The following is an 18,969-nucleotide window of genomic DNA, read 5'->3' as shown; positions in this document are numbered from 1 at the left end:
CTTATATGATAGCACTGATTTAATTTTCTGTTCTGTTTATTGAAAATAAGGTATTGTAAGTGATTACTGAAGTAACTTAATGGTAACAGATAACACTGAATTCAGCAGTATATTAAACTTAGGAATTTGTAAGGTACTACTGCTATCTTTTACTCCTGACCTTATGAAGAACCCAAATATGAGCAGGAGTCACATGTATAGCACTGAAAAAGAAACCAAAGAAAATACATTTCTCCAATTCAACTTTGGGAGTCACTAGATTTCATGACTTTTTAAATAGTGTCGCATTTCTCTAATAAGTCAACACTGTCAAAGGTTTGTGAGTATGAATAAAATCAACAAATGACACTTTAAATAATTAATGTGCTCCTCTGGTGAGGAATTTACAAAATGTTTTTACCATCTCTCAAAATATGGCTCACACTCCCATAGGACACTTAATGATGCTGGGTATTTCTATAAAAGCATATGGTTTATAAGAATCCACAGCTAAGACTGACTTGTAGAAGAGATAAATGCACATTGACTGGCTGTGTTACTTAATCACCAACTGCCTTTAAGTTTCCAGTAATATTGTGTTGTGGTAACAAATCTTTAGCTGAAGATAAATTTTTTTTTTTTAAAGATTTTATTTATTTGAGAAAGAGAATGAGAGACAGAGAGCACGAGAGGGAAGAGGGTCAGAGGGAGAAGCAGACTCCCTGCCAAGCAGGGAGCCCGATGTGGGACTCGATCCCGGGACTCCAGGATCATGACCTGAGCCGAAGGCAGTCGCTTAATCAACTGAGCCACCCAGGCGCCCCTGAAGATAAATTTTTTATTGAAGTATAATTGACATACAATAGCCTTTAAGTTTCAGGTGTACATCCTGGTGATTCAATATCTTTATACATTACTGAAATGAACCCCACCCAATATGTCTAGTTACCGTATGTCACCATACAAATATAAAGTAATTATAATATTACTGACTATATTCCATATGCTGTATATTACATCCCCATAATTTATTTTATAACTGGATGCTTGTACCTCTTAATCCCCTTCACCTAGTTCCCCCACCCCCCAATTCCTCCCTGTTCTAATAACCAATAGTTTGTCCTCTGTATCTATGAGTCTGTTTCTGTTTTATTTGATTTGTTATTTTTTTTTATATTCTACATATAAGTGAAATCATACAGTATTTGTCTTTTTCTGACTTATTACACATAGCATAATACCCTCTAGGTCCATCCATGTAGTTGCAAATGGCAAGATTTCATTGTTTTTAAAAATTTAAAAAGAGTAGAAACACAATGATGTGAAAGAAATGCTTTTTCCCCCCCCAAACCATCTCAAATTTTCTTTTTTCTTTATCAACCCAGAGGGCTTGGGTAGATAAATCTTATAATAAGCCCTCATCATTCCTAAGTGAAGCTTTAAAAATCCCACATCAATAAAACGTGGGTGCACATTTTCAAAAGCAAAGCAAATGTCCCCCTGCTGCTATGAATCTCATCATTTGTGTCACTGAGGTTGGAAAGCGGCTTTAAGAAGGGCGATGTTTACCTCACTGCTGATTCCATTTAGGTGATTTTTTTGGTAACAAAGCATCAAAACTAAAAACTAAACATCTGAATTAAAGCACTCAAAATTACTTTTTTTTTCAGCAGACTGTTACTTGATTAATGTCTCCTATAATTTGCTTACTTAAGCAACCAAGAGTTCATACCAGAATCAAGTAAAATAAAAATTAACAATTGCCTGTGTTCACATAGACTCTATGGCTCTTCTCTACTCCTGGAAGAAAAAAGGATAGAAATAATCTAAGTAACATCACACTTTCTTTCTCCAGCAGCAGTAACAAGACGTGGCAACCATCATTTTACACTCTTCTGCATCTGGGTCTGAGACCTCTTTATATCTCATTAGAGTTTGTGACAAATGAGTAATTTAGGGAAATATAAATAGAGGTGGAAAGACAAGACTTTCCCTTGACCTTCGAGCTCTAGTAAATTCTCTTCAAAAAAAATTTTTTTTCTGCATTACTAGGAAGTCAAGACAACAGGCTAAAGTAGATGCTAGGAGGGCTGTACAAGCTGTCCAGCTTTTGAAAAGAAATTTCCTTCATAGTTGAAATCATTTTTGGCCATTTCACATGGAGAAAACATTAATTCCTTTTCATCACAGAAAACAGCAATCCCCTCACTAGCATAAAGTCACCAACAGAGACCAGAGTATTTAGGGCTTAAGCCCTCTTTCTAAGATCAAATAAACAATTTGAATAAAACAGCTTCATACTCTTTCCTTAAGTTTTCAACAATAAAAGTTTACTGACACTTTAATGGAAAATTTTAATCCTCATTTGCATTACTGGAAAAAAGTCAAACAGCTACCTAGAAGTAAAAAGAATGATATTTCATCAATTGCAGATACCTTTTGTGGAGAAAACATATTATTTCATTATAACCCCTGGAAAATGGTTATAAAAAAAATACTGGCAAATGAAAGTAAAAAGTTTATCAAAATTTTACTACTAAAAATAGTAAAATAAAAAATAAAAATTTTATTTATTACAAATTTACTATTAGTCAAAGAAGAAAAAGGGTGGGATTTAATGTCTGGCAACCCAAGGATACCAAGAGAGAACTCATAAGCATCACATAAATGTGTACGTACAGACACACACACACGATTATTCTGGCCATAACAATAATGCTCAACATTTGTATACTGTCTTTATAGGCTACCAAAACACTTGTGGGGCTAATAAATTACTTTATTCCACTACAGAGGCTTAGAAAGATTATGAGCCTTACCCTAAATCACAGCTAGTAAACAGAAGAGCTAGAATCCCCATCACTTGACTTCTGGTTCACTGCACTTTACACTAGCCCTTATTACCTCTTTATTCATTCATTAAAGAGGTGGAGATAAGAGGAGGGGACAAATGAGTGCCAAAGTAGAGCATGGGTCATGCCACACACAAAAACTATCTGTTGTGTAGGATAGGTCCTGCTGTGTATATTTCTCTAGGAAAATATGTTTTATTGAAAACATCCAAGAAGGTGCAGCCAAGGAGAACATAAACTGCATATAAAAATCAGTGGGAAGCCATCTGGCTCTCATGACTTCACCTTCAGCGATATCTTGGATGACTGCCTCTATCGTCAATAATTTGGTTTATCAAACTTCTCAGTAGGAGATAATAGAATAAGGGCCAAACACCCCAAGAACTCATTACAAGCAAACTCAGTATCATCTGTTACAGATCTGTCACATAGATTCCAAAAGTGCTTCCCAGTGCAGTAGTGGTTATAGAGTTTAGTCAGAAGTACAAAAACATGTCTACTTTGAAAACCAATATCTATAGACTCTGGCACTCATCTCTGTGGTTCAATTTTGGGGTGTGCCAAGGTTTTATTTCTTTTCCACTGCAGTTAATTTTTCATTTGATTATAACTTTGGAAAACACAGATGTGGTCCTTTTGTTGAATGAAAAGGAAAAATCAAGCCAAAATTTAGAAACATAGATATTTCCTGAACTTCCAGAATAATATAATCATGTACTATTTTATCAAAAATTTTTCAAGAACAAAAAACTATAATAAAAAAGGCAAACCCAAATGCATCACTTTAAGAACTACTGTTACAAACCACTCATGTGTAAAAAGTTTTTTCTTGTTTGGTTTTGTTTTTTCAGTCATACCATCCCATGTGGTTATTTCCTGGGAGCTCCAGTTTCCTTTCAGAATTTCTTTACTTGTTGTCTACTGACCCCATCTGGCAAAATTATAGAGGAAGTTATTATAGTGCCTAAAGCTTCTGCTAAGTCAACCCTTTTATTATATGTAAGTAGAAGTTTTAAGAGGAAAAAAAGAAAATAAGATCAGAGCAAAATAATCTAAGGATTCTTAGCTTTATCCTCCTATAATACAGAGGATGAGAGAGAAAACATTGCAATTTAAAAAAGGTCATGCTATTGACTTGTAATAATTTTAAACTCCAGGGCCAAGCCCTACTCTCACTTCATACTACATATAAAATCTCTATATTTTTACTGCCCTGTTATTTATAAAGTTTCCTTTCTTCTTTTTCAAGTATACTACACATAACTCCATCAGATGAGTATCTTTCAGGGCTATCAGTATTATAAATGAGAATTCATGTTGCTGCCTTTTCATTGTTATTCTTCAAGATGCTTGTTAGTATTTTGATCTTTTATTGGAAGACTTTTACTAAAACTCTGAAATCCTTCCTTTGTTGAACATAATGATGAGGTAATTATTTCAAGATCGTATCCAGCATAACTAGATGAATAACATTTTAAACAGTACAGGGTAGTTTAAAATTTCAAGTACAGAGTTACTAAAAGGGGAGAAAGAGAAATGTCTGTTTAAACCATGCAAACTGGATTGAGACTACAGGTTTTAGTTGTCTGCCATTCCTACTATCAATATTCAGAACACAATTCTACTAAAGGAAATAAAAATAAAAATTACCAGGAGAAACTGAAGGGGAGTTTTAAAAACACACTGAGAGCTCCATTTTATTCACCATATGACTTATTCCACATTTGTGAAAGTAATACGAAGTTTCAATTCTTCTTCTGAACACTCATCCTCTGAGACATCTGAGTTTTTAGACCTACTGTTATTTGAACATATTTTGGTAATTTCCATTAATAAGTGGATTGAAATGCAGAATAATATTGGGTTGCCATTGCTACAGACTATATCATTCCTTTAACTTAAAGCCCATTTCATACATCTTTCTAAGATCAAAAGAAGGAGAAGTCTAAACATGGAGATTTCTGCTATGGCAGGGTATAGCCATTTAACTTCTTCTTTCAACAAGCCAGAGATGGCAGAATTCTCTTTGAAGTGGCAGCCCTGTTGGCCTTTGAAGTCCCTTGTCAATTGCAGAATGGCTCTGGTGGGGTTTGTTTTGTAGCCAGCTGTCACCATGAAGGCAGACATGACGTATTTCCAGCAGTCTCACTTCGGGGTCTGTCAAGTGACTGATTTCATAACCAGTCACCATAACAAAGGAGATTCAAACTCACTGACATTAGAGCAAGAGTATACAATGAAACTTACTAAGTTCCTTGACAGAGCTTGATTTAAATACTGAAATGATTACACAATGGCAAAGAGAAGATGATTGTGAATTTAACTGTCACCATCTCAGATTCTTGGAAAATTAAAAATGTACTTTCCCCATGTTTACCAACAGAATGTTTCATAATAACATCTTTTTAAAAATGAAGTATCTTTCAACAAAGTACCCTCAATCTTTGCACGGACCAAAAATGATATTTCTGCAGAAATCTGTAATCTGTTTTAAAGCACGGTTTATACTGCTATTTTACAACTGAATTTTCTTCTAAGACTGAATGATTCCACATAGTTCTGAGAAACATGTTTGTATTTATAATACTTTTAGACCACTCAGCTACTCACCTCAAAAATTCCCATCACTACTAACATAGAAATCAATTTAAGGCATAAAGGATAAATAGTGAAAAAAAATGATATGTTAAGAAACTTCTACAAAATATAAATAGAGCCCATTAAAATACTGAATACAAGGAAACAATCTTAATATTATAAATCTGTCTTTAAGGCAGGAGAGATGAGACAAATCTTGAAAAACCTAATGTCAGATTCACCAGTGATGATCAGAAATATGAGTCCCACCAGAAGGAAATAAAGTAGGATCAAAAACATTTTCATCCTAATTTGATCAGAGTTTACATCTGTTCTGTAGAATGTTTTGAATTTTTACATGTTTTTATGACATGGCTTACTGCTATCTCAGTGTTGAAGACTAGGTGGTATATAACACCACTTTTTGCTAGTTCCCACTGTTTGAAAGATCAGCCACGGTGGGACAGAGTGCTGCGCATTCGCTGCATGAGACATAATAAGTCCTCTTACTTCCCACTGTAAGGATAAGTCAGGGATGATGAGGATTTCTAAATTTTATTTTTCCATTGTAGCTACCACGCTTTAAAACCAAATATTCTTTACCACAAAAAATAAGCTTTCAAGTAATAATATCTAAATCTTTAAATCTACAAGTGTGAAATCATTTTTGAATTTTTCTGGCAGATGACAAAGTGCTTCATCAAATCCCATGGAGGGATGCCTGGGTGGCTTAGTTAGTTGGACATCTGCCTTCGGCTCAGGTCATGATCGCAAAGTCTTGGGATCAAGTCCCGCATCGGGCTCCTTGCTCAGCAGGGAGCCTGCTGCTCCCCCTGCTTGTGCTCTCTCTCTGACAAATAAATAAAATCTTAAAAAAAAAAAAAAAAATCCCATGGAGAGGAATTGCAAGAAAGAATACAAACAATTGAAAATATTTTTGTAATAATTCAACGTATTTTTGTAATAATTCAAAATATTTCTTGGTAACTAATGTAAAACTCATAAAATTGCCATCGAACTTTACATTGTTTAGTAAATAAAGTGATGCTTCTGTTACCAGGAGTGCAAACAGTCAGGAGGTCAGAATAAAATTTCATTCATTCACTCATTATTAATTCATTCACTCAACAAATATTCACTGAATGCCACTATGTACCAGACATGATGGTAGGTCCTAAGAATACAACAATAAACAAGACACAACTCCTGCCCTCAAGGAGCTTTCATTCTAACAGAGAAGATGGAGATACTCTCTTAAAGTGACAGACAGTAAATAAGTAATAATAACATAGTGTTGTCAAACAGTACAGAGTGCTGCTGAAAAACATGGGAGAGACATATAACTCAGACTTGGGGGGAAGAGAGGGTTTTATGGAAGGAGAAGTAGGATTTATCCAGACAAGAGGATGGAATAAAGATGAAGACACTGTTTGATTCAGAGAGAACATGTAGTTCAATAAATGCAAACCAATCTTTGTTCTTCTGAAAAAGAACCCAATGAATCCCCATGTTCTTTCTCTCTCTAGGAAACACTAATATATCTAAGAATTTAAGTGATTAAATACTATGAAGTATTTATCATGATGACAAGAAGTTAATAGGTAATCAATAAATGTCAGTATCTCAAACCTTGTAATTATATTAAGAGTAAGATGCTATGTACTTTCAGTGTGTCACATTTTCTAGTAATAATAAAGACTTTCTCAATTTATGTGCATTTGAGAGTAACTGGAGTAAGTTTCTATTTTAGCTCACAGCACACCTCTGAGCTAAAGCCATATACCCAAGTCCCTAGTTGACAACTCCTTCATGAGAAAGAGGGCACAGGTATCTCAAATTTAATATACACATAGCTGAATCTCTACCCTAAACTGCTCCTCCTCCAGTTTTCCCCACAGTTCAATAAACACCACCACCACTGACTTAGCTTTCATGGCAGAAAACATGGCCATCAGCCCTGCCACCTCCCTCTCCCCAATCTTCCACAGGCAAAACATCAGCAAATCCTATTGCATCTATCTCCAAATAAATCTCTCCATCTCCACTACCAACCCTATTATGTTCCTGGATTGTGCACTATCTTCCTAACAGGTACTCTGCCTTGTGCCCTTGTTTGTTTATTTTTTTCCCTACTTATCTGATTTATTTTTCAAATAACTGCCAGAATAATCTTTTTAAAACATAAAATAGAGTTTTGTCATTCTTCTGCTTAAAATGATTTAAAGGCTAACCATTATGATTAATACAGAATCTAAAATCATTGACATGACCATCCTACATAATCTGCTTCCTATCTTCCTCTCCAGTTTCATGTCATACCACCTGTTCTTTCATTCCTTTACTTACTCATTCACTCACCTACCTATCCACCCAGCCACCAACTCACTTCTACTCAGCATTCTCCACTAACTGGTGGTTTTCTTTTACTTCTACAGCGTAACTATACCATGCTCTTCCCATTATTAGGGTGTTCACACAGGTGGTTTCCACTGACGTAAATTTCTTGACATTCTAAATCTCCCCAATTCCTATTTACTTTTCATGTGTCAAGTTAAGTATCAATGTCTTAGACATGCCTTCCCTGACCATTCATTCTAAATAAGTTCCCCTTGTTATACTCTTTTTATAATTCTATACTTTATTTGCCTGTATCACAATCTTTTTTTTTTATTCATTTATTTGAGAGAGAGAATGAGATAGAGAGCATGAGAGGGGGGAGGGTCAGAGAGAGAGGCAGACTCCCTGCTGAGCAGGGAGCCCGACGTGGGACTCGATCCCAGGACTCCAGGATCATGACCTGAGCCGAAGGCAGTCGCTTAACCAACTGAGCCACCCAGGCGCCCGCCTGTATCACAATCTTAAAGAATATGTTTATGTCTGTGATCATGTGATTAACCTCCCTAACATATAAACACCAGGAGGAAAGGAACCATATTTGTTTTGTTCACTAATGTATTCCAAGTTTCTAGCACACAGTAAACTCTCAATAAGCATTATTGGAATGAATAACGGAGTAATGGAATAAGTGGTATCTATGAAGCCATTAAACTCTTAACACTAGGGTGGCATATTCTCTCTATGGACAGACACCTCTTTCTCGCTTCTATAACTTTTGTATTTCTTTTTCCTATACTAATTCCATCATGCATGCTATAAATTGAAGTGTCTAATATTATATGAACATGGGGTAATACACACACACACATGCACGCACACACTCACAATTATGGTTATTTCTTGAAAGTGACCTAGTCCTCTACTAACCTAGTCTTTCACCATTATTTCTTAAAGTAATAATTACTTTTGACAAATAGGCTTTTAGACCACAGATGTTTTTCCAAAAACAAAAAAAGGATCATCAACATCAGGAAAGTGCTTTTCCTTATATATATATATCAGTACTACAACTCTGTCAGGCTCAGGACGAAAAACTAAATAGTAGTTGCTAAGTACGTATGTGTATATATAAGTATCCATCCATCCAACACACTGTCTAGTACAGTAACCGCTAGCCAGATGTGGCCATTTAAATTTAATTAAAATTAAATAGATGTAAAAATTCGGTTCTTCGGGGTTCTAGCGACATTTTAAGTGTTCAACAGCATTGTGTGGCTAGGAGCTGCCAAACTGAACAGAAGGGATATAAAACATTTCCATTGTGTCAAAGTTCTATTGAAGAGTGCTGCTATAAAGACTATAGAGGCTCTGGTCACAAATAAGCACTTGTGAAGAAAAATGTGTATTCCTAGAATTCACTTTATGTCAAAAGAAAAAAGTAACTTCTATTTGGAACTCAAATCCTTTTATTTTTTTTTAATTTTTATTTTTATTTATTTATTTATTTTTAAAGATTTTATTTTATCTATTTGACAGAGAGAGACAGGGAGAGAGGGAACACAAGCAGGGGGAGTGGGAGAGGGAGAAGCAGGCTTCCCGCCGAGTAGGGAGCCCGATGTGGGACTCGATCCCAGGACCCTGGGATCATGACCTGAGCTGAAGGCAGACGCTTAACGACTGAGCCACCCAGGCGCCCTCAAATCCTTTTAATACAGAATGGTATTTGGATACCACACCTGGGCATTAGGAGGGTGCACTGCAAATGAAATAATGTTTTTAAGGTATTTTCAGTACACAGGAAACGTGTGTGTATGTGCCCACACGCACGCATCTGAGTGTTGAAGAGGAAAAAGTCATGAATATTCAAATAGATATTTCCAATTTAAGATTATGAAGATCAAACACAGAATTTTCTTAATCTTAAATTTTCTCTATCTTCCTACTTCTACGAATAAGGTCTAAGCATAATGTTCTCAAATTCTCATTGTTTTAAATCGTGCTAAAGAAAGTATTATTTTTCTTTCCCTCCCTACTTCCCTTCCTAAAGGAAGTCATAGAATAATACATAACTCTGTAAAACTGAAGGACAGCATTAGGACTGGATTTCACAGCGCAGGTTTGTAGCCATTTACTAAAGCTACTAAAACTATTTTTATGAGGGAAACCTAAAAGAAAATTGGAAAATAATGGACTAAGATCCTGCATTGACTTAAGACAGACTCTCAGAGAATGAATAACCCAATGATAAGAAGGATACCCATTTGACCAACCTATTAGTTGGCTGTGGCATTCCCAGCTGATGCACATATTATACATTCTAGGCTGGGAAATGGCAGGGAACAGGATCTTCTCAAGTCACAAAGATTAAAACTTGATATATGAAAATGGGAACTTTTAACAAAAAGGTTAAAATACTGAACTAACCAGGTGGGGTCTATAGATACTAAGTTTCTCTCCGGCCTTTTACTGATCAGAACAACCCCTTCCCTTGGAGCTATCAAGAGCCACAGTACTAACAACAGAAGCTCAGTCGTAGCTAAGGTTTACTGGGTGCTTACAATATGCCAACTCTGTTAAAAGTACTTTGTACAAAAACCTCTCTTTAGTGTGGCAGTTATGGTAAGTATCTTTGATAGCTCAGGGAACTGAGAGAGAAGTAACTTGCCTGAAATTACAATTTTTAAGTGATGGAACCATAATTCCAACAAGAATTCTAACCCAGAACCCACTTTCTTAGCTACTAGAGAACCAGAGTTTACAATCTCTGTACCTAACCTATCACTTCGGCCCTTCTCGGACTTGCTTCTCCTAACACTCACTATGACTAATTTCAGCTTTGTAGGATAAGAGTATTTTCTCCATGAGATGAAAAAGCCTGGCGAAAAACTGGCCTGAAGCAAGGAATCCAGAGTTCTGGATTTGGATGGTTTCAGGCTGAGATGTCAATGAAGTATCTGAAAAAAGTTATGAAGTAGACATGAAGTAGGCTACTGTCTACTTCATTGATTTGGACCTCAGAAGAGAAAACTGGGTTGATATATACATTTGATGTAATAATTCTACTACTAATAATAACGTAGCTAGCATTGTTTTGGAACAATTTTTTAGTTCTTATCCTCAAACAAGTCTTCCCCTCAGGATTTCTCATCTCAGAAAATGGAACCAACATCTGCCCAGTTGTCCAGCCAGAAATTGGAGAATCATCTTTGTTTTCTCCTTCAGCCTTATCCATACATGCAATTCACCAAGTCTTTTTAGCTCTATTTCCAAAAGACATTCTAAATCCATCCACCTGTCTCCATCCCCACTGCCACTATTCAATTTACCCACCTATTTCCTAATTTACAGTTTCTTGCCTAGACCAGGAGCCTATATGATTTTGCTTGTATGCCTCCTAGTTTACATAACTATGATTTTAACTTGATATCTATTTTTTGAACATCATAAGTTTAAAGAGTTGCAAAGAATGTGATTTCTTAGGTATTTTAAAATTTGTTTTTAGGGGCGCCGGGTGGCTCAGTTGTTAAGCATCTGCCTTCGGCTCAGGTCATGATCTCAGGGTCCTGGGATCAAGTCCCACATTGGGCTCCCTGCTCAGTGGGAAGCCTGCTTCTCCCTCTCCCACTCCCCCTGCTTGTGTTCCTGCTCTCGCTATCAAACAAATAAATAAAAAAATCTTAAAAAAAAATAATAAAATTTGTTTTTAAAAAAGCATCACTCTTTTTTAAAAAAAGTATCCAATTAAATATAAATACTATGGTGACTTGGTATCTACTTTTATCTATTTAAAAATTGTAAAGACAAATTGTTCTTAAGTAATTAAAAATTTTACATGTTCCTTTTTCTCTTTGACCTGGTGTTTCTGTTCCATTTCTTCCTAAAATTTTATACTGATGTAATTTATTTTATGCTAGACTGTTTATATAGATCCACTCTCATACTTTTCTGTATCAAAGATATGTATGTAAATTTAAATCTCATATTTACAAAATCTGTGGTCATAAATCTATTAAAAAATTCTTTCAAGTTGATCATTACAATTACTAATAACATACAATCGAAACGAATATACATATGTGGTATTTTGAAGGAATACTATTAATGTGAAGAGTAAAATTTTATTAAAAATGTATCTTATCATTAAAAATATTTATCTTAATGAAATGGAATTTTTATTTTATTAGTTTAGATATTCCTTGATGAGTATTACTTATTCAGGGTTCAGTATCAATTCTATTGTATGCTTCCCTTTCATAGGTGTAGGTACTAAGAAACCTTTATATAAATAGATAGGAATGGAAGGAGCTTTTTTATAGCAATGTATCTTAATTTTTTGTACTCCTTCAGAATTATATGCCCCCAATCACACAGTAGCCTATTATTAAAAATTATTTATAATTATCTATCAGCTGGCAACTTAATTAGGTTATCCTTCAATTCTATTGAAAACAAAGAATTATAAACAATCTGCCTTTTCTGATCCATCTTCTTAACACCAATATTTGGAATTATCTGTTTGTAACTGTTCCAGAGGCGTTTATTTTCTCCCTAGAAGAATATAAAATCCTAAGATTCGGGAGATGCATGCCTATTGTAAAGTGAGGGATGTGTGTGAAAAGGGAAGTAAAAAAAGAGAATCTGCTCCTCTTAGGTGCCTTCTGAGGCAGATCAATTTGAAGGAAAAGTATGTTTAGAAGCTGAGGACCTGTGCCCATGCACCCTTTTGGAAAATGTTCATGCCACCTCCAAGTGTATGTGTACCTCAATTTGAAGACCTCTGGCCTAGGCTGCTCTAATAACTCATCTGATCTTCTTGCTTCCACTCTCAGCCTTGTGGAATCCATTTTCCAACTAGTAGCCAGTCTTTTAAAAACACCATCAGCGAATGTCATGCACTGATTAAACTCTTAATGGTTTCCACCATTCTTAAAAAACCACAAACTTCTGGCCACCCCTATGTAAGGTCCTGCATGCCTTGCACTGCTCCCATCCCTCAAGTCATACCAGTCATCCTCATACATGTCCAGTGCTGTCCACCTTACTGCCGTCACAAACATTGACTCCTCCCCACTCTTCACAGGGCAGGCTTCTCACCCTTCAAGACCCAGGTTAAATATTACTTTCTCAGAGGACCCTCTCTGAGCACTCAATCAAAAATAGGTTCTAACCTCTCCAAATTCCACCAAATTATTGTCTATTACAAAAAACCCATTCCTATGTTTTATAGCACTTTGTGATAACTTGTAATTAAATGGGTTTTTTGTTGGATTAGTGTCTGTGCCCCTCTGCAGACTGTAAGCTCTCTTAGGGGAGAGACCACAGCTGCTTTATTCATCACAATGTATTACCCCAGACTACCAAAGCACCACTGGATACTCAATAAAGATCTGTTGAATGAATGAATGAATGAATGAGCAAGCAAACTCATGAAAAAATACTGTGATTTGCTTAAAATGCTTCAATAGTTCTCCACTGCCTTGAACATAAAATTAAACGCTGGAGCACAACATGAGACTAAACATGCTTCAGCATGATCAGATTGTATGCACTTTCCCCTCCCTCCCATAGATCATGCCATACATATTTATCCTGAACTATAGCTACTAAACACTATTTAAAGTTTCCCAGATGCTTCCAGCTTTCACATATGCTGATCCCTCTACACAGAATATGGTGAATATCCTGCCACCTCCTTTTTGCTTAATTCTTTCTTTTTAAGACTCAGCTCATGCATTAGTCATCTCCTCCAGGAAGCCTTCTGTGCATCTCTCCAATCTGGATCACATGCCTGCCCCTCCTCTTCTACTCTCAAAGCTCTCTATTCAGATCACTACCATGGCACTTATCAAACTGAACCATAATTACAGGTTCAGTCTTCAGTCTTTCCAAATAAACAATGAACTTCTTGAGGCAGAGGCTGCCTTTATTATCTATTTCCAGTGCCTAGTGTAATATCTGGAAAACTACAAGGTATTCAATAAATGTTTGCGAAAAGGGTAGCATTAGTAAAAGGGTAGCATTAGTAAAAGGGTCATTATTTTCTGAGCATTACTGCCATTTAATTTAAAAAATGAGAAATACAATTTACTGTAAATGTTCAGACCAGTACAGGACTATGTTTATATGGCCAAAGAATAAACTGTCAACTCTGGGAACAGCTAAAAGAAAGAAGGCCATGGGAAGGACTGGGGAGTACAATTATACAATTATAGTTTTATTAGCACAAGTCTTCTACGGGCTTCCCAGTTACGAGTGATGCTTCAAGAGTGGTGACTTGTTCTGTTTGAGAAAGTATTGGGGTATCATGGTGATAAGTGCTGTATAACTGGGTAGATTTGCAGCCAATAGAGAATTTAATAAATCTTTAAGAAGGAAAAAAGATGGGACACTTGGCAGATGCCAACTGCAGTGTGGACCCCACTCACTCATGCACCTCGCTCCATTTCCTCCACGACTGTGTCTGACAAACCAGACATGGCTGAGGATAAGAAATTTGATTAAGCTGAAATGGAAGAAGACAGAAACTCAAGAAAAAATCCACTGCCTTCAAAAGTAACAATGAAACAGGAGAAGCAAAGAAGCGAATCATAATGAAGCAGGTACCACCAATGTGCACTACACATTCCATAAGCACTGCCTTCTTATTTTACTTTTTTTAAGCTATTTAACTTTGTAAGACGCAGAGGCTGGATCAAATTTAAATGACTCTACTGTCCATTTTCACAATAAAGAATCAAGAACTACTGACAGTGAAGGCCAAGCCTGGCTCTCCCACCTGCCTGTCTGGCTGGCAGCGAAGGAAAAGAACTTGAATGTTGAAGGAAGAAGCTGGGTACTCTATGAGACCCAGAGTCAAAACCAAGCAGGTCCAACATGTCCCGTTGGGCTATAAAATGCCATTTATTCAGAGTTCCATTTTTTGCTGTTGTTCAAGTGATTTTAATTATTAGAATGCACAATACTTAATATGCAAATATCTGGGGAAAATTTTTAGGATAAAACCCTAAAAAATGTGCATTGAGGGCGCCTGGGTGGCTCAGATGGTTAAGCGTCTGCCTTCGGCTCAGGTCATGATCCCGGGGTCCTGGGATCCAGTCCCGCATCGGCTCTCTGCTCAGCGGGGAGCCTGCTTCTCCTCTGCCTCTCTCTCTCTCTCTTTCTGTCTCTTATGAATAAATAAATAAAATCTTTAAAAAAATGCTCATTGATCTATAACTACCTGCAAATCATAGGTAAAACCTTATGATCTTCTAGGTCAAAATTTATACTTAACATACAAGCCAAATAACATCAAAATGGCAATTAAAAAAAAAGAGTACCACTATTAAAAACTGAGCTTTTAAAAATAAAAATCAGAACTGATGTGCAAATTTTAGTTACATTGAGAGGATATATCTTTATCAATGCTCAAAACATTAAGAAATACTCTTTAGGAACAGATATAAACCCAGCTTACTGAGCCACAAGAAAATGTCTTATTTAGAGGCATTTTTTAAAACTTTAGTTAGCAATGTAGTTGCAAAAGCCTTCTTCAAAAAATAAACTTACTCTTAGTGAAGATATTTAAAACATTCTTTTCAAGTAAAAAAAAAAAGCATTTCAAAAATTTAAGTTTATAGCAGCACTGCTGAACTAAGGACATTGCTCCCTACCACCTCACAATTCTGAGACTTAAGAGAACAGATTTTACTCTAGTCTCATTTTAAGAAAATGGACTCTCACATTCAACAAAACCTGCTTAAACTTGAGCAGAGGCAAGTTTCAGAAGAAGAAAATCCATGCAAAAAAGCACAAAGCAAAAGTAAAAGGAGCCCTTGGGTTTCCCCCGTGGGATTATTCACTTTCATTTCTCCATTTGACAACACAGGTTATAGGACATCTTCCTTTGTGGGATCACTATACAACTTCTTCATATATCGGGCATGGGCTCAATATGGAGCAGCATGTATTGGGAATAAAGAAACTATAAGGGGATCCTATAAGAAGAAAATTTTTCCTTTGTGAGTTTTCCCCTCTCAAACTTTAAAAGGCTCTGTATTTTATTTAAGAGAGATTATTCCCAAATAATTTTGCTTTGCTCTTTAAGCAATCAAGAGATACAGATATCCTATTTTTTTAAATTTTATTATGTTATGTTAATCACCATACATTACATCATTAGTTTCTGATGTAGTGTTCCATGATTCATTGTTTGCATATAACACCCCGTGCTCCATTCAATGCGTGCCCTCTTTAATACCCACCACCAGGCTAACCCATCCCCCCACCCCCTCCCCTCTAAAACCCTCAGTTTGTTTCTCAGAGTCCATAGTCTCTCATGGTTCGTCTCCCCCTCTGACTTCCCCCCCTTCATTTTTCCCTTCCTACTATCTTCTCTCTCTTTTTTTTTTATTAACATATAATGTATTATTTGTTTCAGGGGTACAGGTCTGTGATTCATGAGTCTTACACAATTCACAGCGCTCACCATAGCACATACCCTACCCAATGTCTATCACCCAGCCACCCCATCCCTCCCACCCCCCACCACTCCAGCAACCCTCAGTTTGTTTCCTGAGATTAAGAAATATCCTCCTTCTAACAGAGGGAGTTATTTCTTCTCAGAGGCTAAATTTAGATAGGAGATAGGTAATTTTTGGACCTGAGTAAGATAATAAGAATAATGTCCCTAGCCAAAAAAAGCTTTACCCTTTTAAGATATTTCAAATGAATATTTGTAGACTACCTTGGTATATACAATTAATACATATAAGTAAAATTAACAGTGGAGTTAGAAGACAGAAAAAGATAAAAATAAGAACAGAAAATGACAGCAGGAAGGGACAGTGGATGTAATGGCCTCAGAAATATAAACATAAAAGCGGCTTCTTCATACCTTAAACCACTTAGAGCCCAAATGACTGGTCTCATGCAATATTTCACTCAACAGCTTCAGATAGGCAGTGAGTAGCAGAATGGTGGAAAAAAAGATAAACAGGAAAGAGAGAGAGAAAAAAAAGCATGCAATTAAAAGCAAATTATATATAGCCACTTTGGAAGACAGTTTTCACAGTTTCTTACAAAGCTAAATATAGTCTTACCATAAAATCCAGCAATTCCCAGGTATTTACCTAAATGAGTTGATAATTTATGTCCATATAAAAACCTATACATAGGGCGCCTGGGTGGCTCAGTTGGTTAAGCGACTGCCTTCGGCTCAGGTCATGATCCTGGAGTCCCAGGATCGAGTCCCGCATCGGGCTCCCTGCTCGGCAGGGAGTCTGCTTCTCCCTCTCCCACTCCCCGTTTGTGTTCCCTCTCTCGCTGTGTCTTTCTCTGTCAAATAAATAAATAAAATCTTAAAAAAAAAAAAAAAAAACCTATACATAAATGTTCACAGAAGCTTTATCCATAATTGCCAAACATTGGAAGTAATCAAGATGTTCTTCAACTGGAATAAACAAATTGTGGCATGTCTATACAATGGAATATTATTCAGAAGTAAAACAAAATTATCAGGCCACAAAAAGACATGGGCGCCTGGGTGGCTCGGTTGGTTAAGCGACTGCCTTCGGCTTAGGTCGTGATCCTGGAGTCACGGGATCGAGTCCCACATCGGGCTCCCTGCTCAGCACGGAGTCTGCTTCTCCCTCTGACCCTCCTCCCTCTCATGCTCTCTGTCTCTCATTCTCTCTCTCGCAAATAAATAAAACCTTAAAAAAAAAATTAAAAAAAAAAAAAAAAAGACATGGCAGAATCTAAAATGCAAGGCTAAATGGAAAAACTCAGCCAGAAAAGGCTACATACTGTGTGATTCCACCTACATGACATTCTAGAAAAGGAAAAACTACGGAGACAGGAGAAAGATCAAGGATTGGGGAGATGGAGGAAGGATGAACAGGTAGAGCATAGAGGATCTCTGGGGCAGTGAAACTATTCTGTATGATACTGTAATAGTGAATACATGACATGATACATTTGGCAAAACTCACAGAACTGTATGAGATGAAGAGCGAACCAAAACGTAAGCTATGGACCAGTTAATAATGTATCAATACTGGCTCATCAATTCTAATAAATCTATCACACCAATGCAAGATGTTAACAATAGGGAAAACTGAAGTGGAGGAAGGAAAATATGGGAATTCCGTGTACTTTCTGCTCAACTTTTCCAGAAACTAAAAAATAAAACAAAACAAACCCCAAAAAACTGATCTAAAATAAGTCTATTATAAATAATACATAAACACATAAATATATAAAAATCTACCCCCCAAAAAAGCAAATTATAACTAGTTCACACAGTAAGACATTTTAAAAAACACATACTAGCAATTTATATGCCATAATGACGTCATGTTTATTAATTGCCAACATTTCTACATGACCCCCAATATGTAAGATTTGTCACTAAATAATGATCCCCAAGCAGAAAAAAATCTTTAAAGAAAGAAAAAATGGGGACATTTTGAAAATAAAGGTAAGAATATAAAAAAGGTAAAATCAAGATAAAAGAAGATCCCTTTTCACCCTGGATCAATGACTGTCACCATCCCTTCTCTGAAGCTCTCTACTACCCAAGCTCTATTTAACTGTGTACCAGGAAATATTCAAATTAGAAGTGGACAAGGCATTTATGTAGGAACAGGGCACTGAAAGACACTGAAAGACTGTGAAGAGTTCCATTTTTCTTCAGTGTGGCTAAAAACTGTTTTTCTTTCTGTATTTAGCACTGAAGAAACCATAGGCTCACACTAACACAGTTATGAAGGGACTCCCTATGGCACACACTACACCATGTCTGCTTCCTTGCTATGCAACTACCTTAACTCACAAGACCACAGTGGTCTCATCATGGGGGTTCCCCAAAGGTTCAGGTTACCCTCTCACTGAATTTTTTACCTTTTTAGCAGGTAGAGTTCTCCAACAAAGAAATGGAAAGGAAACAATAACTGAAAAAATGAAATGTCATGAATCTCTGTGTAAGGGAGATTCAAAACCTCAAATCACACTTATACTAGGAATTGAGATTAGAGCCTTTGCTTGTTAGAACCATTTTTTTCCATTCACATTTCTCAATTTTAGTTATCCTTCCTAACAAAAAGTCAAAAGCAAGTGTACAGGGATCTAAAAGACAGAGAAGAATATATAAAGCAAACACCACACACAGAAGCAGCAGAACCCTTTAACAAGTCACTTCAGGGCTGAGGCATGCTGCCCCGGTGCTCTCAAATGTCACGATAAC

At 36.4% G+C, this 18,969-nt stretch overlaps 1 protein-coding gene across 9 annotated transcripts in view; it reads right to left on the bottom strand.

Annotated features, from left to right (window-relative positions):
- Positions 1–18,969, bottom strand: part of ERC1 (ELKS/RAB6-interacting/CAST family member 1) — a 554,437-nt gene that overhangs the window by 291,883 nt on the left and 243,585 nt on the right. The window lies entirely within an intron of this gene.

The sequence above is a fragment of the Mirounga leonina genome, unplaced genomic scaffold, assembly GCF_011800145.1.
Source record: "Mirounga leonina isolate KUSES-001 unplaced genomic scaffold, KU_Mleo_1.0 Mir_201, whole genome shotgun sequence".
Lineage (NCBI taxonomy): Eukaryota > Metazoa > Chordata > Mammalia > Carnivora > Phocidae > Mirounga > Mirounga leonina.
The sequence above is the reverse complement of the archived record's forward strand: the minus strand, read 5'-3'. Positions and strand labels throughout refer to the sequence as shown.